Raw genomic sequence first — 22,152 nt, forward strand, 5'->3', positions numbered from 1 at the left:
ATTCAAGGCCAGCCTGAAGTAGGTACACAACAAGAAACTTGTCTCAAGAAAAAAAAAGAGATACTCATATATTGCCTTTGGTTTCCCCAAGTTCTAAGCCTCAACTTTGTATCCTTGAAGTCTTTCAGTTGTTGCTTGTAGGTCCAGAGCCGTTCTAAATTCAGTCTTGCAAGCGCCATGCAGGAATTTTGTAGTAGTGATATAGGAGAATGAGACTCCCAACCTAATATGTCCTTGAGTTTGTGTTCTCTAAAATCAAAAAATGAATTTTAGGAAAGATGGAGTTAAAGAGTAGAATATATTTATTGAGAGAAAGAAAACTTCTGAGAGAGAAACAGAAGGGATCCCAAGTGGGTTGCCAAGGACTCTGTCTTTTCTAGGGACTTCTATAGAGCAGAATCACGGGGCAAGATGGGTTCAGGTGGGGGAAGACTGGGAACTCATAAAGCAGATGGGCATAAGGTGGGACATAACTATGGTTAGCCAATAAGATCAATAGTTCACGTAAAATTGATTATATTAGGGACAAATGGGGAAGCTAGTAAGGTAGAAAGCGGGCATTTTTAAGGAGCAGTGACTTCCCTAGGAGGATGAGATGGTGACTCCAGGCTTCCTCAGGATGACAGGGAACTATTTAGAATATTAATCCTCAGGGTATGGGTGCATTTGTTTAGTCTTTTGTCTTGAGGCCTGGCCCACAGCAGGAGGTGTATGTGTCGTGTGTCCCCCCCGCCCCCCCCCCGCAGTTGACAAGTATCTGTACTGGGTCCATTGAGGACTCAGCCCTGTCTGACTGCCTATATTTCTAACTAACTCAGCTGCCTGCAACAGTTGCGCTCCAGCTTTGCTAGCAAAGTCTCAAACATATGACTAATTCTGAGGATAAAAGTTTTTTTTTTTTTTCTTTTCTGGCGAATTTGAATTTCAGGATGATGATGGACTCAAAGTATGCACCTGAATGTGGCCCTTGCAGCACCCTCATCAAAATCACAGGGCAGGAAGTAGGTTTTAAAAACGAATGCGGACTCTGGAGTGAGACTTAAAGATCTGCCTGTTAAAATCCTACGAAGTGCTCAGATGTTGGTTTGCAACGGCTTAGACAACTAGCTGTGTGCCAGTGTTAGGTGCCAGTCCGGCCTGTAGCACCCCGTCTCAGCTTCATGTGCCCCAGCTTCACAGGTGATAACTGTTATTTACCACGACCACTCCAGAAAGCTCAATCTAAGTATGAATTCACCTCCTTTCCCTGTCGGCCTTAGACACTGCCTCTGTAAAATAGGTAGTTTCACGAGCACTAACCAACACATCGGTTCAGGATTGGACACTGTGAAGGGGTTGGGGGCTGGGAATTTGCCTTTTAACCCAACTTTTGCTATTGAATGGGGACAGACGTCTGACAGCTAAAACCTAAATTCGAGTGAATTTGTCAACTACACATCACCGATTGTCGAAGCCTCAGTGTCCCTCTCAGTCAGAAGCATCTGTTATTAAGCAGCAGGAAGAGAAAATTAAATGCAAAGAGCTTCGGGAAGCGTTGTAGCCTTATTGAGAGACGTTCTTAGCTTTCTTGAGATCCCTTCAGGTAACACCCGATCCCTGCACCTGCTCAGTCTCTAGGGCAGCGGCCCTTTAAAAGCCCTGACGAATCGCCCTCCGATTTCCGCGGCCTCTCTGGGCTCTTGGTAGGGGCTGGATTGATCAGGCCTGGCGTGCAATTTGTTCCGCCCCTGCCGCCCTCTGGTTGGCGGCGGCGGCGGCGGGCGCGGGGCGGGTCCGCTGACGGGGCGGAGCGGCCGGTGCCCGGGGGCGGGCGGGCTGCACAGCAGCGGCCGGAGCCCGAGCCCGAGCCCGAGCCCGAGCCCGAACCCGAGCTTGAGCCGCAGCGGCCCTGGAGTATGGGCGCCAGCGCAGTACGATGAGGCAGCCAGAGAGTCCGGGGTGAGCGCGCGCGGGGCCGGTGGGGCGGCGGACAGAGCGCCCGGCGGAGAAGGCCCGGGATGTGGCCGGCCGAGCCTACAGGTGCAGGGGACCCGCAGGTCCGACAGCTCTTGTCGCTGCGGGGGGCGGTCGCGTACGGTAGTGGCCCGGGCGTCCACGGCGCCCCTTCGCTCCTTCGGAGCCGGGGCGGGCGGCTGAGGCTTGGCTGAGGCCGGAGGTGCCTATGGGTCGGCAGTCTGCAGTCTCGAGGCGCCGGGCTCGGCTCCGGCTCCGGGCAGGAGGCGGCACCTCCAGTACGCTGGGGTGAAGTGGCTTGCACTTTATGAATGGTGTGCCCCGCGTTCCTGCCACTCCTTTCGCCCACGTCGCGAAATGCTCGGAAGTCGAGAACCGTAGCTACTTTTTAAAATTTTTCTTTTTTTACGCGAATCTGTCAGGGGCTGTCTACGTCTCGCTTGTTTTTCTCCAACTCTTGGCAAACGCGAGTTTGTGTGCCTTCGAGGGGAGGCGTTGGCGCGCCAAAGGTTAATAAGTGACTTTGGACCAAGGCCTAACACCAGGTGCCCGCGGGGAGCGCAAGGGTGACAGTAGCAGCCGAAGTGACTGCTGCTTGCTGAGCCCAGACGTGAAATCCCAGGTCCGGGAGCAGAAATGAACTGCCAGCTCCATTGCGCCACACGCTACCTGCCAGAGCGCGTGCCGGCGCGGGAGTTGGAGCAGGGGAGTTTTCCTCACCGAAAACGGCTTTTTGGAAAACTTAGCTCCACAGTGGGTTGATGGTTACTTTAAACCATCGGTTGTTATGGTTACAGGGCATCAAATGTAAGGGCAAAGTCTGTTTCCACCCTCGCTTTTTCTCCAGAGCCTTGGAATACTTTGTCACTACGTTTTTTGAGAAGATCATGGGCTTCCCAGGGGTAGAGGTTGAGCCCTGTTCATGGCTGTGGTTCCAGGGTGACACCACCATCTGCATAAGAACTGGAAGGAAATAGCGTTTTCTATACTATGATGGTTATTACCTAAGGATTTAGAGCAGTCGTTTCAGGAGCCAGGTGTATTCTGGAAAGGCAACAGTAAATGAAGTTTGTATGACAATGAGGAGAAATGGGCAGGTGATCTCAGAACCCTGGGGTAGTGTGAGTTGAGGGGTCCGTTTGGAAGTTCTGGAGCTCCTTGACACAGGGGCCAGAAAGCTGATCTCCTGGTAGAGTGAACCTGCCATTTCAGTTAGCTCTTAACCAACCCATAAAACTATTACAGTTACTCTCAGATTCTTCCAGAAGTGGACTGTAAGCCTCCTGAGGGGATGAGGATGGAATCAGGCTTTTGCTGTGCATTATTACATGAGCCCTTCTGGGAGTGTTGGTGAAAACTTGGAGAGGGGATATGGAGGACTCTGATGAACTGCCTTTGTTTGCCTATTTATCTCCTGGAAAAGGCTCAATATCTGAGAGGAAGGTTAGTAAAACACTAGCTCAGATTGGAAGGTGGTACTGACTCCTCTCAGATAATCCAAGGACTAGGATGGAAGAGGAGGAAGGGAAAGTGGAGGGGCTTGGTTTGAGTGTTGGAGCTTTGAAGAGTGAGGAAAATGTGTGATAAATTGGAGATGTAACATAGGCCAAGCGTACTGTTTATTACAGATTATATTGTTAGAATGCTTCTGGAGCAGAAACGGAAAATATTAGGCTTTTTTTTTTTTTTGTCTTTTTCGTTTTTATCGGTACCAGGGATCGAACTCACGACTTGCAAGGCAGGCGCTTATGCCGCTGAGCTAAATCCCTAGCCCCTATATTAGGCTTTTAGATAGCATGGGACAAGGAAAAATTGCTTAGACTTAAGAAAGCACTATTTATTCAACTAATTTTTATTGAGGATCTGCTATGTCAGAAATGAATTATGATGGAGGAAAAAGGAGTTTGTTTCTATATGCCACGTGATTGGCCTTCCTTTTAAGTCAGAAGCTCCTGCTTCCTGATGCTCTTGAGGAAAGGAAGGGGAGAAATGCACGAAATACTACTTAATGTAAAAACAAAACAAGCCAGCTGCAGTGGCATATGTCTATAATCCCAGCATTGTGAGAGACTGAGGCAGGAGAATTGCAAGTTTGACCCATGTGTGAGCAGTGTAGCAATTTAGAGAGACCCTGTCTGAAAATAAAAAAGGGCTGGGGTTGTGGCTCAGTGTGAAGTCCCTGGATTCCATCCCTGTACCACAAAACAAATAGAGCAGTGGAGAAATTCTTCCCTTTGTATACTACTTTGATAACAAACTGAATTTTTAAGGACCAGTCAGGTTCAATATAAAACTACTCATTCTTATGTCTGTTGGCCTGTGTCTTTTGATAGTAAATGCCTGTTCTTTTTACCCTATCAATTTGTTTATTCAAGTTGGGAAAATTTTTAAACATCGTCCTGGTCCTCCAGGTGCCACTTTTCTTTGCCAGGATATCCTGTCCAGTCTTTTCTGTCTGATCCTATTATCTCCTAAATGCCCCCTTTGGGAATTGTTGAGATCACTGGTAATACTAGTTTGAAGGCAAAAGGTGACTAGCACAGAAAAGATTGCCTTGTTGAATTCCAGCTCTGCCAGATATGTCCTACCTTTGTGTCCTCTCCAGGCCTACAGCAACCTCTGATGGCGGAGGTGCTAGCTTTTCTTTGTCAAAGAGGAAACTGAGGCCTAGGATGGTTCAGTAATTTAGCCAAGTGACAAGCTGGTTAGATGTTGTCTTTTATTGTTGCTGAGACAAAATACCTGACACAAGTTAAGAGAAGGAAGGACTATTTAGGACAATTTGTAGACTTTTGAGTCCTTAGTTGGCTGGCTGTAGGGCAAGACGGTGTGACAGAGGGGCGTCACAGAGGAGAAACAGTTCATGGCATGCAGCAGGCAGCAAAAGCAGCAAGGTAGCTGCGGCAAGCACCAAGAGCAGCCCTCTTTCTGCCTCTTATATTCATTCTGTCTATGTCACCTGCACTGGAGCTGGGTAGCACTCACATCAGGGTGGACACATTGCCCACACTCAGAGCTATACCAGTTCTGAATGAACAAATTTAGTAGTTATATACACTTAATCCCAGCATCACACCAGTAACCTGTGAAAAGCCTCACCTTGTGACCACATGAAGCTTTGGGGGGAAATCTAGATACAAGGCATAACAGATGTGGAGTAGGCATTTCAATCTAGGACTTTGATTCCAAAATGTACTTTTTTTCCACTTTAAGACATTATTTTTCCTGGGAGAGGAGTCGAATTCCTCTCACTGAGAGACAGTCTAGCACAGTACCTACTTGAGTGGACATATCAAGGTCAGGTTCAGAGATGCACAGAGTGGCTAAAGTTAATGAACTCTTATGCTGAGCTAGAAAAAAAGGGAGCAACTGGTGTCCTGCTTCTCTGGTAGTACAGGACCTTAAATAAAATACTTTATTTCTGTACCTCAGCTTCCTTATAAGGTGGAGGCACTAGTCACATTTCAGAATGCTGAGACAAAAAAAAAAAAAAAAAAAGCTAAGAAAATGCAGCTTGGCTGGTCCCAGTGCAGTGGTGTTTACAACTAATTGATCACAACCAGTTACAGATTTCTTTGTTCCTTCTCCACTCCCACTGTTTCACTTGACTAGCCTTAAAAAAAAAAAAAAAAAAGAAAGAAAATGCAGCTTATACTGTCTTAATTTTTTTTGAAGCATCTTATAGCTATGGGGTCTTACATTTGTAATTGGAAATGGCTCCTTTTTTGGTTCATAACATAACTGTGTGCCTTATAGCCAGTGGTCTTAGGCTAGATGGACTATGGAGTGCATTATTAGTTGGTAGTTTTGTGAATTAAATGGGGTTACTCATGTCTCAGGAGTACAGTGAACACCCGATAGCAGCAGGTCATGCTGGTGGGTGACAGAATGAACAGTTAGCTGGTTGATGGCTCTGAAGTAAATCTGCAGAACATCCGGTAAGCTTTGGCACTCAGAGGCAGGCAATATTCCATGATCTGTGGGCTGGTGGAACACTTTCCAATTTGCCTAGAGCTTTGTCCTTTGGCTGACTCTTGTCCCCATGAGAAGCATTAACTTCAGGGACTAATGAGCCGTGGACAGACAGCTCCCTTTGTCCTATGTATTCATTAAAGTCTTTGTCAACTTAAAATCCCAAGTTAAAAATAAATACTGATATAAAAAGACTAGAAACCTGTGCTCATGTGAGTATCCTACATGTAGGTTTTAAAGTGATTCCAGTTTATGTAAAAGATTGTGTTGCTCCTTCTCGGACTCACAGTGCTTAATGGCTTTGCATGAAATGTCCGTGAGACATTGTTAATGAGAGCGATGTAGGAGGTCTGAAGTACAGAAGCCCTTGACTGGCACTGGGAAAGGTTAAGCAGAGCCCTGGACTTGCGGTCAGGGGTTCTGTCCATAGGCTCCATGGTTTCATCTGTTATCCCCAGGCTCTAGGACACATTGCCTTGCCTCTGTGGTCTGTAAGGGGTCTCTTCTAATATGTTAGCCGTTAGTGGCCTGTCCCATTCACCACAACACAATCTCACAGATTATATGAGTTTGTAAACTAAGGCTCTGAGATAGGAAAGGATTGAAGGGATGCTACTTAATTCAAGACTTTCAGAGTTTCATTTGAATGTGATTGAGCTTTGTAAAGCAGAAAACAATAAGCAGGTGATGACAGTGTGCATAGCTATCATATGTGACGAACTGCCATGTGCTGACTACTGTCCCTACTGCTTCCCGTCTCCCCTTAATTGCAGTGCTGGGGATCAAACCCAGGGCTTTATGTAGGTTAGGAAGCTGAAGTTCACAAGGTTAAATGATTTGACCAAAATCACACTGTAGGGTCCAGACTTGTATCTGGAAGTAGAACTCAGGCTTCTGTTGCTTCCCAGCAGGTGTTTTCAGTTGCTTTAGGTGGATCCTGCCTCATTTTGGAATCATGATGCCTCAAGCTCTACCGTAGGAGCTTTCTAGGTTAAAAAGTAAGGTTTTCCTGCTTTTTGTTTGTTTTGTTTTAGGTTTTTGGTCTTTGGGTTTCTTGAGACAGAGTTTTGCTGTGTGGCTCAGGCTTAAACTCATGGGATCCAGGGGCTGGGGATTTAGCTCAGCGGCATAAGTGCCTGTCTTGCAAGCAGGGAGTCGTGAGTTTGATCCCCGGTACCGATAAAAAGGAAAAAGACAAAAAAAAAAAAAAACCTCATGGGGTCCTCTTGCCTCAGCCTCCCAAGTGCTGAGATTTCCTCTGCTTTGAGGTCTCAGATTTTTAGTCTGTTACCGTGTACTAGCACCAGTATAAATCCTGAGTTAAGAAAACATAAAGAATAGTTTACCAGAATTTTAGGAGACTAATGTCCTTGGAAGATTTTTCTTTGGTGGAGAACAAAAAGGTTATTGCCCTTTACCAAGGTCACTGATCAGAAAAAGGACTACTGAGATGAGAGAAAAATCTGATCTTTCTTCTGGAAGCGCATAGGGTGGGGAAACAGCGTGGGTTTTGAAACAGTCAGGTGGCCTTTGTCTGTTGGATTTGTCTGGAATATTGGTTTTACGGGCTTTACCCTAAGAAGATTATTGGAACCAAGGCATTGAGCACCTCTCTAGCTTATCCTACGAGTTGGGAAAAGCACAGGGCAAGAGGAGCCACCTTCAGTTATAAGCTTATTTAGGATTTGAGATCAAAACCTACTCTTTGGATTGCTCCTTCATATAACCTTTCAGAGTCACAATACGCATTTTGTAAGAGTTTCATTTCCCTTTTGTTATTTAGAGCTGACATAAGCTGGCTTGTTTTCTTGTCCCGTTTTTTTCTTTAGTTCTTTCTTTTATATAATGCTAGTTTTTTTTTTTTTTTTTTTTTTGTCTTTGAGACAGGATCCCACTGCAGTTTAGGCTAACCTTGAGCTCACTTTGTAGCCTAAGCTGGTCTCGAACTCACAGTGATCCTACTGCCTCAGTCTCTCGAGTGCTGGGAATACAGGCGTGCACCACCATGCCTGGCCTATAATACTATCTTTTAAGTAGTATTCTTTGGTTTTGGATTTTTGATTTACAGGATCTCACTATGTAGTTTAGGCTGGGCTTGAACTCAAAACAGTTTTCTTGCCTCTGTCTCCCGAATATGCCACTATGCCCAACTCTTAAAGCAGCATTCTTAAAGATGTTGTACTTATCATCTTGAATAGAGAATTTAAAATTTTTCTACTGAAAAAACTTGACTGATTCATCAAGCACTTGAGTATTTAGTGGGGCCAAGCACTGTGCTTGGCATTGGAAATCTGATGGGGAGCAAAACAGATGTAGTACCTGCCTGCACATGGTATCTTATCTAGTCTGGACAATAAAAAGCCAATAGAAACACTGTATCTACAGTACATGTGAAATCATAACAAGTGTGACATCTCCTTCCTCTGAAGGGAAAGAACAGGGCATCGAGCTAGGATAAAGGGAGGGAATGTGACCAGCGCTGCAGGAGGGGGAGCAATGTGTCGATAGGGTGGCTGCAGTCAGGAGTGACAGAAAGGGAGATGAGAGAGCCAGTGTGGTGGTGGTGGAGGTGGGGGTAGGAGCCCAGGAACCAGACCCTGCTCAGCTGGCCTTGGGAAGTTTAACGTCTTGTGCCTCATTTCCCCCCCTCTGCGTGAAGACTGAGTCCTCAGAGTAGTGCTTGGTTTATGCAGAAGTTTGCTGACTCACAGGTGTGGGAACTTGACCTGGAGTAGATGGATGAGCTTTTGTTCTTAGACACTGTTTTTGGTCATTCAGATGTAGGGTACCGTGGAGCTGGGGAAAGGAGAATGGCTGACAAGCGTGTCCCCCTGAGGCCAGCGGAGTGTTTGGTGTTGACTCTGAACTAAAAATTGGACAGTTTGGTGTTGATTCTGATGGACCTGGGCAGAGCTGGCCCTAGCGGCTGGAGCCTCGACAGCCAGTGTAGTGTGCACTGTGGGGCCAGGTGGATTGCAAGCCATTGCTCCTCTGCTACTGCATTAGTATTTGGATGTGTTGGGTAGATTTTTAGCATTTTTTTCTGTTAAGAGAAGTTTGAGGGCAGAAGCAAGTTGTGCATAGTACCTGCTTCAGCCACATCTCACAAGATTTGTTGCAGTTTTTGAGGTTTTGCATTGCTTGAACAACTATATGCCAAGATCATTCAGCAAGACTTTATGGGACTTTATGTGATTCTCTGGCCTGAATTGGAATGCTCAGTAAAACACCATGAGGATGTATAATTATCCGGCAGAGGACTAGATCCGGTCAGACTTGTATATAATTGCTTAAAAAAAGTGGGGGAAAAAATAGCTCAGTAGCATGGCACCTGCTTGGCAAGTGTGAGATCCTGAGTTTGATTCCTGGTACTGAAAGAAAAAAGAAAAAAAAGTAGGATCAGCTGGATGTGGTGGTACCACCGGTCTTCGAGAATCCCGGCATTCTTGAAGAGGAGGAGATCGCTGCAAGTTTGAGGCCAGCCTGAGCTACAAAGTGAGTTTGAAGCTAGCGTGAACTGCACAGTGAAACCCTGTCTCAAAAACAACCAAAACTCTTTTTTTTTCCCCCCCTCGGTACTAAAGATTAAATCCAGGGCCTTGTACGAGCATTCTGCAATACCACTGAACTCTTTGTTCTTAGCTCTCTTTTATTATTTTGAGATAGGGGTTCCTTAAATTGCCTAGCCTGGCCTCCCATTTGCAGTCCTCCTGCCTGAGGTTCCTGAGTACCTGGGATTACAGGCCTGTACCACTACACTAGGATTAAGAAATCATTTATTCTACAAGTGACTTATAATACACAAAAGTAAAAATAATATAAAGGTTCCTATGTATCTATAATCAATTTCAATAATTACCAACATTTCTCATCCTGTTCCAAGATGGTTTCACCTTAAAGTATTTTTGTGGATTTTTCTGTCATAATATAAGTGTATCTTTGGATTGAAAAATTATAAGGTGGAAATTATTAGAGAGAGAGAGAGAGAGAGAGAGAGAGAGAGCGAGCACGGGAGCGTGTGTGCATGAGCGAGCCAGCCAGCCCTGTATGCTGCATAATTATAGAGCTGGTATTATGTAGTTGACATTCAGAATTTAAAATGAGCATTTCTTAGAAACTCCTTATAGACTTGCTTTTGATAGTAAGTATAAAGAATTAAGAGTACCTTCAAGATAGTGTATTTACTATTTTATAAATACACTATTTACTGTCTTGTAAATATCAAGTATATTGGACCTTGTTTGAAGTATGTTAAAAGATAACCTGTATCTACAGTTGTTTCTAAATTATGGTTCCAATTTTTACCCTCACTGAAGTCACAGGTTATTTTCAAACAAATTTTTCACAAAACCCAAGCTGTGGGACTGATTAAAAGCAGTGTTTTAGGAATATTTATTAAAGTTTTTTAAAAAATAATTTTCACTTTTAAAACCAAAGAGGGTATAGTAAACTTTTGTTTTTATTTGTAAAAGGCAAATTCAGATCAAACATGCCAAGACCCCGGCAACAGCATGTCTGTAGACCATTGTCCAACAGATTTTTCTGTAATCTTGGAACTGTTCTAAATATGTGTTCTCTAGTATGTAGCCACTTGCCACATGTGATTAATAAACTTTTATAAAGTGATAGCACCGCTAATAAATTAGGCTTTGATTTTATCTAATTTTAATTTTAAACACAGTGATATATAATTCACAAATGCTTTTTGTTTGGGAACAGTTTGGTTTGCAAACAAAAGCATTTGGTAAAATTTTTGTTTTAGTTTGCAAACTCTGCATCAGTGAAAAGGACAAACACAATCAAGACCATCTTTCCTGCACAAATGCAAATGTGGCCGTTTTTTCCCAAATCATGAACAAATTAAGTTCATGAGCTGAGTTAGCACTTCAGCATCATGTGGCTACATTAAACGGTGCAATTCCAGGGTTTAAAACTGCCAGTCTCCATTATAGAATAGAACCCAGCACGAATTAATTTGGGAAACAAATGAAAGACTAGTAGTTATAAGTAGTTCCTAAGCTCAGTACATTTTAGAAGAGTTTGATTTTTGTGGTAGAAGGAAAGAACTGTCCAGCGGGGTTTGTGTCAGGGGCTGGAGAGGTTAGATTTGGTGCTGTGATGCCTCCTGGGCTTGGGATCTTGTGAAATGCAGAGTCAGTCTCTTGAGTTTTTGAGTATTTGTGCATTGCAGAAAAATCTCTTTAAGAGATAGAGAGGGTTCCAGGAGGTAGGATGACTCTGGCCTTAGGAGTTGTATTCCACTGCTGAAAGAGTTTCAGGGAACTTGATGGCTGCTGCAGAGGCACGGGCTGTCTTGGTTACCTCTTTTCCCCAATGCTTAGTAGATGCTTGATAAATACGCATTCAGAATGGACGGCTGCGGATGATCATTTCAGCAAATAGGCCAAGGGCTATAAATTTATGTAGACATTCTGAAAAACAGGTGCTTTGGGAAGTGAGCTGTGGCGTTTGCACAGCCATACTTTCTCTGGACTGCAAACCAAGCTGGAACCCCCAAAGCAGTAGCCACTCCTTTGCCAAGAGCTGTTGATCTTTACCTTGTAAATACCTCTTATGTCTTTCTCTTCTCTCTGGCTTCACTGTCACCACACTGGGTCAGACGGCCGGCTCTGTGATTGTGAGACTGCAGCAGCCCATTCACTGACCTGCCCATATTTCCTTCTACTGACCACATGAAGACAGTGTTTTCTTTAAGAAACTTCAGGGATAGAGAACCTGAGATTTCTTTGACAGATAGGAAAGAGTCTACATGCTTTTAAGCTCCACCTGTTTGTCCAGAGGACAAATAAGGATTAATATTAATGATGAAAGGCTTGTTCCAGATGCTGCCTAATTTTGTCTGACTTATATAACTTTTTAAGCTACTGTTAAATATTCTGCTTTCAATTTTTACCCCCTGTATATTTAGCATGATTATAAAATGAAGCTTGAGTGCCAGTGACTTGCTGGTGTTTCTTTTCCAAACTATCAAAAGATAATCGAACAATTCATCTTCTTTCATCTCCTTTAGATAGAGTGAGCCTGTTTGTTTGTTGGTTTGTTTTTTGGTCTTTTTGAGACAGAGTCTCACTATGCAATTCAGGCTGGCTTGAGCTCACTTGGTAGCCCAGGCTGCTCTTGAACTTGCTCCTGCCTCAGCCTCCCAAGTGCTGCAGGATGAGACTCTTGATCCCTGACTAAGCATCAACACCTTTCTTTAACCTGAAGCAGTTATAAGAGGGTTGGCTTTTGGGCCTTTCTACATCAAATAAAATATAAGGAGTCAAGGGTGGGGAGGGAGATGAGGTTTAATAGCATAAAGATAGGAGAGAGACAAGAAAAATCATAACTTAAAAATTATAAGAGGATTGGAACTCCAGGACACAGTTAAAATTATCCAAGATTATTATTTTTATTATTATTATTATTTTTTTCCAAGATTATTTTCACAGTATTTCCTAGGTTTTCTTATGCTTTTTTTCTAGGCCATTGATGGCAAACCTGTGCTACAGCCAGCTGTTTGTATCACTGAAAGCTGTAAAAAGGTTCACCATCAGTGTTCTAGCCCAGCATACCTGAACTATAAGGGTAGTTCAAGTCCATTAGTGAGTTTAACTGATAAAGGACAGAAACCAGATCTTAAGATAAAGGACTGTTTTTAGGCAAACCAGCTTACATAACTCATCTAAAAAATATTGCTGGGAGCTGTGGCACATGCCTGTGATCCCTTCTTACAGGATGCTGAGGCAGGAAGATTGCCATGAGTTTGAGACTAGTGTGAACTACATAGGGAGTTTAAGACCAGCCTGAACTGCATAGTGAGATCCTTTCTCAAAAAACAAACTTTTGTTAGACTTGTGTCATTCACCTTTAAATAAGCCATTATCTTTCTGTAAGTGAACTCCTTGTCCTGTAAACTAAGACCAACATGGTACTTGTACAGACACAAATTCCATAAATTTTCACTGCCAGAAACAAATATTTCTAGCTCCAAACTGTAGCATGCCTTTCTTTTTTGAGGGCCTGTATTCTGTTTTAAATTTTTGCCTGATAAGCCCCTTTATGCCTCTTAAATAAATATTCCAGGCATGATGACATGTACCTGAAGTTCAACCTACTAAGAAAGCTGTGGAGGAAATTTGTGTATCAGGGGCTGGAGCTATACCTCAGTGCAAAGCCCTTGGTTTAATTCTCCCTACTGTAAAAACAAAACCAGAAAAATCCCTCCAAACCAAAAAAAAACTCATGATCATGTCATGTTATTGTGTAAAGGCTTCTTACTGCTTTTGAGATAAGGTCCATAGCTGACCATGTTTCTGAACATGCAAACTCTCTCCCCTGCCTCCTTCAGCCTGGTCCTCACAGGTGCCTCCTACATCCCAGGCACATTGGCCTTTGCATCCCCAGCCAGCAAGGAGCTAGACTTTCCAGGAACTGAAACCTCTGTTGGGAATTCATCTCCGCACCTTTGCTCTCCTCACCCTTTGTGGCAGTCTCACAGTTTAGTACTCCATATTCCCTAACAGACATCTGCTTTCCCCCTTTCTCTGACAGGGTGGGGAGCTTATGCGTTATGCTCGCCTAGGACCTAGCACAGTATTGCCATTGCCTGTGCTTCTGAGATATTTGTTGAATAAATGAATAAGACCATGCAAGCATAACAGAAAACAAGAGAAACCTTAACTTAAGGAGTGCTCTTTAAAACTTGAGTTTATTGGAGAAGTTGAGTAATTTTTAGCATTGGAATAACTTGGGAAAGGAAAGGGAGGGAAAGAGCCCACAGAGACCTGCCATTGGAGCTATCCATTGGGTTTAAAGACAGCACCTCATGCAAATAGGTTGTGAGGAAACATTTTCTATACTCTTATCCTGGAATTGAAAAGTGTTTGCCTGCTGCCTAGCAGGAGTGGGACCTGAAGGGCCCCTTTTGTCTGGATGGGCTTTCCGCAGGCAGGAGGCATCTCATCATATGGCAACAGAAACATGACTTCAGTTTGAGACCTTGAGGATGGACTGTGCTGTGGGCAGCCCACAGTCATCGTGTCTTCCTAGCAGTGGGGGTTCTGTGTCGCCCTTATTTGTACCTCTCTGCCTCTTCCCCCTGCCTCACTCCCATCAGCTAAACAGTGATTCACCTATGCAGGATGTTTGGCAAGTGTTTGCTTTTAACCCATAGTACTAGTACAAAATTACAACAGCTGAACGGTAAAGAAGGCTCCAGGCAGTAAAAGGAATAAGAGGGAATTCTTGAGTGCACCTTAGAGGCAAGAAGCTTCCCGCTGTTGGGAGATTCCTAGCTGGAGACAAGGATTCCTCTGCCTAGATCGGCTCTGTGAGGCCCACTTCCAGATGGGCTGGGGAGCCCGCCAGTGCTCTATGTCAGCTGCCATGTGGTCGGGAAACAGGAAAAACCTGATCTTCCTCAGAACATTGAAGTTATGAAAAAGAAATTAAAGGACTCAAGGTCAAGATGATAAGTAAATTTCTTGTACAACTTTTGTGATTGTGACTCTAAAAGAGAACATTGATATGAGAGCAGGGTAATGTTTTTTCTAGCATACTTGCAAGTCTGGTTAAGACTTCAAACTGTATATTAAGAGGATAGAAGACAATCGTATACAGGAAAACTTCAAACCCAAATAACAAAGAGGCCTGCCTAACTTAGCAGCTGTCTTGGCACCAGAGTGGTGACCAGAAAGAAGCACTCAAGTGGAAACTGGCACTGAAGCTAGATGACAAACACCCTTGAGGAAAGGGCGTGTATGTACCTGCAGGCAGCCAAGGTAATATGATGGGGGGGCGGTTATTAGCGCTAATGACAGAGTCAAGAAGTATGGGTGCTCATGACCCCACAAGGAACTCCTCTGAGGGATGCCCTCAGTGTGCCCAGATGGTGGAAACTGCTAAACCATTTCACTTATGATGGAAAGGGAGGTGGGGAGCAGGTGATACCCTTTAAGATTGCTTGACAAACTGAAGGGACAGTGTGTTTTTTTCTGTAGACAGATTTTGGAACAGGCCCTCTTTCTAGTATCATTGACCATGCAGATGTTTGTATTCAGTGAATTGTATTACAAATGAGTCACTTGGTAACTTCTAACTCTACCTTGCTGATAATTCCGTATCTGATGAGAGAAAAATTGTGTGTTTTGGATTTAATGATGGCAAATAGAAAAAAATCTTGTTGACAGTGTGGATGAGGTAAAAGCCATCCAGAGATGGGGCAGGGGTGTGTGTGTGTGTGTGTGACTGACTGCAGCTGACAGTTTTCACTGAGCGTTCATGCAGGCTGACGCCTCCGCTAAAGTCACCACACTAAGCATTTCCTACTGTGTATTATTATTTGTTGTGGTTAATATGATGGGAATGTTCCTCACGTATACCAGAACAGGAGCCATCTTGTCCTCAATGCCCAGACACTTATTAGAAATAACCTCTTAATATTGGGAAAAGCACAGGCCTATAATCCTGGCTACGTGGGAGAGTGACATAAGAGGCCAGCCCGGGCACTTAGTGAGACTTTGTCTCCGAACAGTTTTTTGAAATTGTTGTTCAGTTGTACAGTGCTTGGATCTGTGCCCTGGGTTCCACCCACAGTACCACACCACCAAAAACAAAACAAACTGCAACAAAACCCGAAAACAAACCTTGAATATTAGTCTACAGCAGTGACTAATGGGGCTGGCTTCTGGGAATGGAACCCCGACCTGGAGTACGCTAAACATCAACTCCCCCCCATATCAGTGATTAATCTGATGCAGTATTCTCATTGGCTTCCCATCCACCTCACACCCCCTCCCCTAGAATTTGGAGTGGGAACCCCAGTACCTGCTTTGTGGAACCTGGAAGAAGCTGTTCTCAGGGGAAGTTGACCTGCTTCCCTGGCTAAGTTCAGAGGTGAGATCAAAGTAGAAAGTAAGTCAGAGTAGTAGAAAGCCCAAGGGAAAGGACTTTATTCTGTTTTAATTTCCCAGGGCAGGGTAACGTCTGTAGGGATAGGATGAGTGAATTCGATTTTGTCAGGGAAGGTTAATAGTAAAGCAGGAACATTAATTTTTTTCAAGGCTAAAACTCCCAACAGAAATGACTATTGATCATGCTCTGAGCAAAACAGCAAACTCATTTGGTTGACCTAGCTTTTGTTTTAAGGCTCGATTTTGAGGGAAAGGCATGTTCATACGAAATTTAATAGCCTGATGTGAATTTTGTTTCTGATTTGTGGTCCCAAAATCTTAGCCAGGAAAAAAGCATGTCTTGAGCTTCTGAATTAGGTGATTGAGTTGTTGGGCAGCAGATGTAGCAAGTCTAGGCCTCAGAAATTTCTGGAGTACATGATCAAGAGATCCTTTAAGGGATTATATGAATTTATAATGCCAAAGTGTTAATCTCAAAAAGTAAAATTGAAAACATTTAATGCATGTATTTTTTTACTCACGGCTTTGAAAGAGCCTCCCAGAAACTGGAGCTTTAACTGTTTCTAAAACCAGCTCTGCTGTGGCCTGATAAGCACTCGATCTGTCTGGTGGCACCTGCAGAGTCAGTCCATTAGGTCCTGGGCTCCTCCCGGCGTGCTGCAGTGGGGTGCCCCTGCCTGGTACCTGTGCTGCCGAGTGAGCACACAGAAAGCCAAGCCATCCTATTGATTGGTTCATGTTGAGTGAGATAGGTGCTTTGCAGCAAGCTAGGGATAAAAGGTGTATATTTGGGGCACTCTTCTTTATTTTAGGAATTTATAAACAAATGGTTATGTTGGTATTTGAAATGGAATTGAGAAGATTTGATTTCCTGGTTGTATAGCAATGAACAGAAGGTCAGGGTGGGTACTAGATTAAGACCTTCTGTTCTTACTCTTGACTTTTTATAGAGTATATGTTAGCATTTTTTGAAGTATGCCACTATTTTGAGAGGAAAGGACCTTGCCAGACATATAGGAAGCCCAGAAACTGGCTTTAGACTCTTCCTCTAACAGCTACAACTGTTTCATGCCAAATTCTTTGATGCTTGATGGAAGATTTGTACAGTAGATTTTCCCCGAATTGAGTTAATATGGACTGGTTATCCCGCAGTCCTGTGAGAATTCAGCAAGTGATGCTGCTCAGGAGTCCGTGGCTGTGCTTGGGGGCACACTGGGCAAGTCTAGATTCTTGCTGTGGGACTCAGCCTGCTGTGAGTCTTTTTTTTTTAATCCTTAGATTTTGTTCACTTTCCTTTTCCTTTTAAAAACTTCTATTAGAATATGTATGCAGTATGTAGTGTTTACATTGCTTGTGGTGCAGGTGGACAGTGCATCCTAATTCCTTTCTTCATCCTCTTTACCTCCTTTTCTCCCCCTCCTCTCCATCTCCTGTGAATCTTTAAAATGAAATCCTCCCTCCTTTCCTTTCCTTTAGAGTAGGGCTTTGAAGAATCTTCCCCTTCACCCCCCAGGGATAGGGATTGAACCCAGGCCTTACACTTATTAGGCAGGCAGTTTGCCACGACTACATCTCTAGCCATAAAGCATCTTTGTCAAAGCAAGTATTTTAACTCTAAAGTAGCATTAAATATGGCAGATTTCTAATTACAAAATAGCTATTTCCTCATGAATTAATATTGTATAAATTGGTGTGCCAGCCCTCGCCCACAACTTCAGTTAGCATGTAAGCATATTTTGGGGGTTTTTTGGTTGTTGTTATTTCTTGAATGTTTAGAAAGTAACCAGCTGTTTTCCCTAATACTGATCTTGGTTCCAGACCTAAAAATACTGATAAAGTTTTGGGAGGCCCTAAATGATGTTATTTTCTTGGAGCAGGACCTCATCCACTCTTTTGTTGTTTTGTTTTGTTTGAGGCAGGGTCGGACTAAGTAGTGCAGGCTTGGCCTTGAATTCTCCTCCTGCCCCAGCCTTCCAAGTGCTGGGACAACAGGCATGCGCCCCACCCGCTGCACCTCACCGGGTCTTTCTTCTGTCCTGTGTAAAGCCCACAAGACCACACACCTACCATCTAAAGGATGTGATCAAACTCTATCCCAAAACAAAGTAACCAGTTCTTTACATCTAGGACTTCTTCACTTGGGAGGAAGAAGGAGTCTGTCTCTTCAGAAATTGAATATGAATGAAAATAGAGTTTCTGAAAATGGGAAGAGAACCAAGAGTGGGAAGGTATAGGGAGGAAGATAAGGGGTAGGGGATGAAAAAAAATATATAATGCACATGTACCAACTCCCCGTGATAAGTGTAATCATTATGCACTGCAAACATATACCAGTAAAAGAATTTCTAAAAATTGAATATGAGCTGGGAGTGGCAGTGCATACCTCTCTGGGAGGCAGAGGCAGGAGGGTTCAAAGTTGAAACCTAGCCTGGGCAATTTGGTGACATGATGAGACCATGGCTCAGAATTAAAAAGGAATGAGAATGGGAATGTAGTTCAGTTGAAAGCCCTAGGTTCAGGCAAGGTTGTGAGTTTGATCCTCAGTACCACTCACACACACAAATAAATAAAAATCAAAATGGACCCCTCTAAAAAAAAATCAGAAAAGAAAGAAAGAAAAAGGAATTGTAGAGGTACTTGTGTACATGGATGTGTGTTCAGGATCTTTGTTCTGTGTGTGTGTGTGTGTGTGTGTGTTCAGCATCTTTGTTCACCAGTCTTTCAAATAGTTCTCAACCAAGACAGGCTAAGGAAGAGCTTGGAAACCTTTCATATCTTTTGTCTAAGTAGTTGTCAAGCAGGATTTGGTAGAGGAGGCAGTTTCCAGGAAGGGATGAACTTGAAACCTCGACAAGGCTGCAGGCGGAGCAAAGTGCAGGTTCCTCCGAGGGTGGCTTCCCCTTGCCGCCTTAGCGGGCTGTTTCTGTACCTCCTGTGTTCTCCCTCCTTACTGCTAGCCCCCCGCCCCTCGCACCCTTCAGGCATGCTCCAGATGAACTAGACCCAGGATCTTTTTTCCTTCCTTATTTCCGTAGTTTCTTTTGAGCATTGCACTTTCCACAGTGCCTCACTTCACTTTTCTTGGGTTTATCTCTTATTCTTCCTTCTCTCATTTCTTATTTTCTTCTTTATTCTAAATTAATCTATTGGTGGGGAGTGGCGGCACACACCTACAACCCCAGCTCTTGGAAGGATCACAGCAAGTTAGAAGCTACCTTTGGGCCACATAGTGAGTTCAAGACCAGCCTGAACTACTACACAGCAAGGCCTTGTCTTGAAAAATGAAAATAGTGCTGGGGATGTAGCTCAGTGGCACAGCACCTGCCTGGCAAATGTGAGGTCTTGAGTTCGATCTCTGGTAACCCCCCACCGAACCCCAAAATAATGATAATAATAATAATAGTCTGTTGCCAGCTATCATGGTTTCTATCAGGTTGTGGCCCTGTTAGGTAGGCTGCTCTCTAGGTCTGTGATTGGTCAGTGGGTCCTGCCCCTTCTTAGAATAATTAGGGACTCAGCTTGTCCTTCCAGCCCCTAAGTACAGCCACCTGCTGTGGAATCTCTGCTGTCCAAGAGCATAAATCTGTCACTGCATCCTTTTCTCATGAACCTGATGAGTCATATGATGGCAAGCCAGGTTTACAAATGTATGGCTCTGTTCCTTTTCCAATTTTGCCAGAGGCAGTAGAGACAGAAAATTTTGCTTTCAGGACATCATTCTTCCAAGGGCAGTCCAATATATAAAACAAAGCTGGTTGGCACATGCCTATGATCCCAGCATTCAGGAGGCTGAGGCAGAAGGATCATTATATGTTCAAGACCAGCCTGGGCTATGAAGTAAGCTCAAGGCCAGCTTGTACTGCGTAGTGTGAGACCCTGTTTCAAAAAGACAAAAAGCCTGATAATGTAGTCATTATTGTAGTGGAGCCCTGTTACCAAATTATGTGTGTGGGAATTGAAGCCAGGTAAGTGCTAGGTAAGTGCTGTAGTATTGAGTTCTACCCCCAGCTCTGGAAATCTGAATTACAGTCAATGATGATCATCTTTTGCTTTTGGCCATTTAGGCTGCTTCTCCTTGGTGCTTTTTCCCTCGGTGCTTTGCGGAGTCAGAGATCGGACTCTTAAAGGGTTTTAGAGGAAAGGCTGTTTCTCTTATTGCTTCATAGTGCACACCTTCCTCTAAACATGGGCAAGTGATCTGGGAGGCTCTGCTTTGAAACTGGATCTCTTCATTGAGGTGGCCATCTCATGAGCAGGTAATGTAAGCTGATGGTAATTACAGAAAACCTACTGTGAAATTCATCTAAAATTAATGAAGAGTTAGCACGTGGACTTTGAATACAGAGAGTTGGGCTTGGGCCTCAGTTGTCCAAATGTAAATGACTTTTCGCTGTATTCTTGTGTCTTTTAGCTGACCTTGCTTTTCTCTCTGTTGTGCGTATGGGCCATCTTTTCTCTTGCCTGTTAGTTTACCTTCCTGTGACCCAGACCTTTTTTTTTTTTTGACCCAGACCTTTTTAATGAGAAGCTACCACAATAGGTAGCATATTGTAAAGTCACATGTTAACTATTATCCATTCTATGAACCCAGAGGAGTATTTTTGTTGTTGTGGTGGTGGTAGTATTTTCCTGGTTTTTTTTTTTTTTTTTTTTTTTGTACTGGAGATTGAACTCACGACTGCGTGCTTGTAATTGTAAGGCAGGCACTTACGCCTTTGAGCTAAATACCCAATCCTTTTTTTTGAGACAGGATCTCACCGTGGAGGCTGACCTTGAACTCACCTTGTAGCCTAATCTGGCCTTTGGGATTACAGGCGTGCACCACCACATCCAGCCTTGTTGTTTTAAATTTAAGGGACAGGATCTCCTTAAATTGTCCAGGCTGACCTTTCAACTCCTGGGTTTAAGCAATCCTGTTTCAGCTTCCCAAGTAGCTGGGACTAGAGGCATGCACCAACGTGCCTGACTGGTCTTGTGCATTTAAAAGAAAACAGAGAAATGTGGAGAAACAAAGCTTGGCAGTGAAAAACAACTAGACGACCTTAAATACCATTGCTTGATATAATAGGAAGGATCTCTGCTCTTAGGTGCTTTTATGTCTTTTAGGAACTAACTGTTCTACTGAAGTAGACTTCAATTAAGAGAATGAGTTTGAGACACTCTAATAGTACATTTTCTAGATTTGATTGTCCAATTATAGCAAATAGAAATTATTTTGCAATTTTCTCAGCAGATTGTAATTTCTCCTGTACATCTAGTCATTCTGAAAATAATAGTGAAGAGGTGCATATGTATATTCCCAGTTTTCTTTCTTTTTTTTTTTCCAAATCCATTTTACAGTTTATTTATTTATTTATTTATTTATTTATTTTTGTTACCGGGGATTGAACTCACAATCTCATGCATACCAGGTAAATCCTTAAGCCGCTGAGCTAACTCCCCTCCAAATCCATTTTATTTCATAGGTAAAAAGAAAAAAAAAAGTAGAAGAAAAAGAAAAATACAACAAAATTTCAAAACCCATCATTCAGAGGGCAACAATGGTGCATTGTCATCCCCAGATCATTCCCCCAGGGCAGAAGACATCCGCATTCAGTTGTCCAAACAATACCAGCACAAACCTTTCTCTTCAGTGAACTTAGAGAAATTAGTAATATAATGTACACATAAACATATGTTGTTTCTTTCAGCTTTTCATATTAATGAAACACACATGTGTCTTATTTATTTCACTAATGAGTATGTTCTCAAATTGCATCCATTTACCTATAAAAGTCTCTAGTCTATCATTCTTTATGTCCGAGTAGTACTTCATCATATAAAAATACCATGTCTTTTATCCATTCCTCAGTTGATGGACATTTAGGTTGTTTCCAAAATCTAGCTATTATAAACCGTGCTGCTATAAATGTGGGTGTGCATATATCATCACTGTGGTATGATATTTTTAATTTTTGGGGGAAGATACTCAGGAGAGGAGTAGCTGAGTTGAAACTAGGACCCCTAGTCCTAGTTTTTTTTTTAGAAATCTCACACTGATTTCCACAGTAATTGCACCAGTCTGCATTCCCAGCAACTGTAGAAGAAGGGTTCTTTTCCCCCACAGCCCCTCCGCATTTCTTATTGCCTGATTTCTTGATAGTAGCTATTCTTTCTGGGATGAAGTAGAATCTCAGTGTTGTTTTAATTTGTATTTCTCGAATAACCAGAGATGAACATTTTTTCATATATTGATTTGATGTTTGCATTTCTTCATCTGAGAAGTGTGTATTCATCTCAGATTCCCGTTTTTGGATTGGGTCTTTAAATCTGG

General features: G+C 43.2%; 1 protein-coding gene across 4 annotated transcripts in view; it reads left to right on the forward strand.

Moving 5' to 3' along the window:
• Nucleotides 1-1,789: 1,789 nt before the first annotated feature.
• Tex2 (testis expressed 2) overlaps nt 1,790-22,152 on the forward strand; it is a 117,485-nt gene continuing 97,122 nt past the window's right edge. For 2 of the 4 annotated variants that reach the window (XM_003465840.5, XM_005001975.4), the window contains exon 1: nt 1,790-1,938. The gene's annotated coding sequence lies outside the window, so the exon portion shown is untranslated. Of the gene's footprint in view, nt 2,037-22,152 lie in introns of all 4 variants that reach the window. The other 2 variants (XM_013148384.3, XM_013148385.3) reach the window with 2 other exon arrangements.

This window comes from Cavia porcellus, unplaced genomic scaffold (assembly GCF_034190915.1).
Source record: "Cavia porcellus strain 051 isolate PalLab524CR breed Dunkin Hartley unplaced genomic scaffold, mCavPor4.1 scaffold_32, whole genome shotgun sequence".
Classification (NCBI taxonomy): Eukaryota; Metazoa; Chordata; class Mammalia; order Rodentia; family Caviidae; genus Cavia; species Cavia porcellus.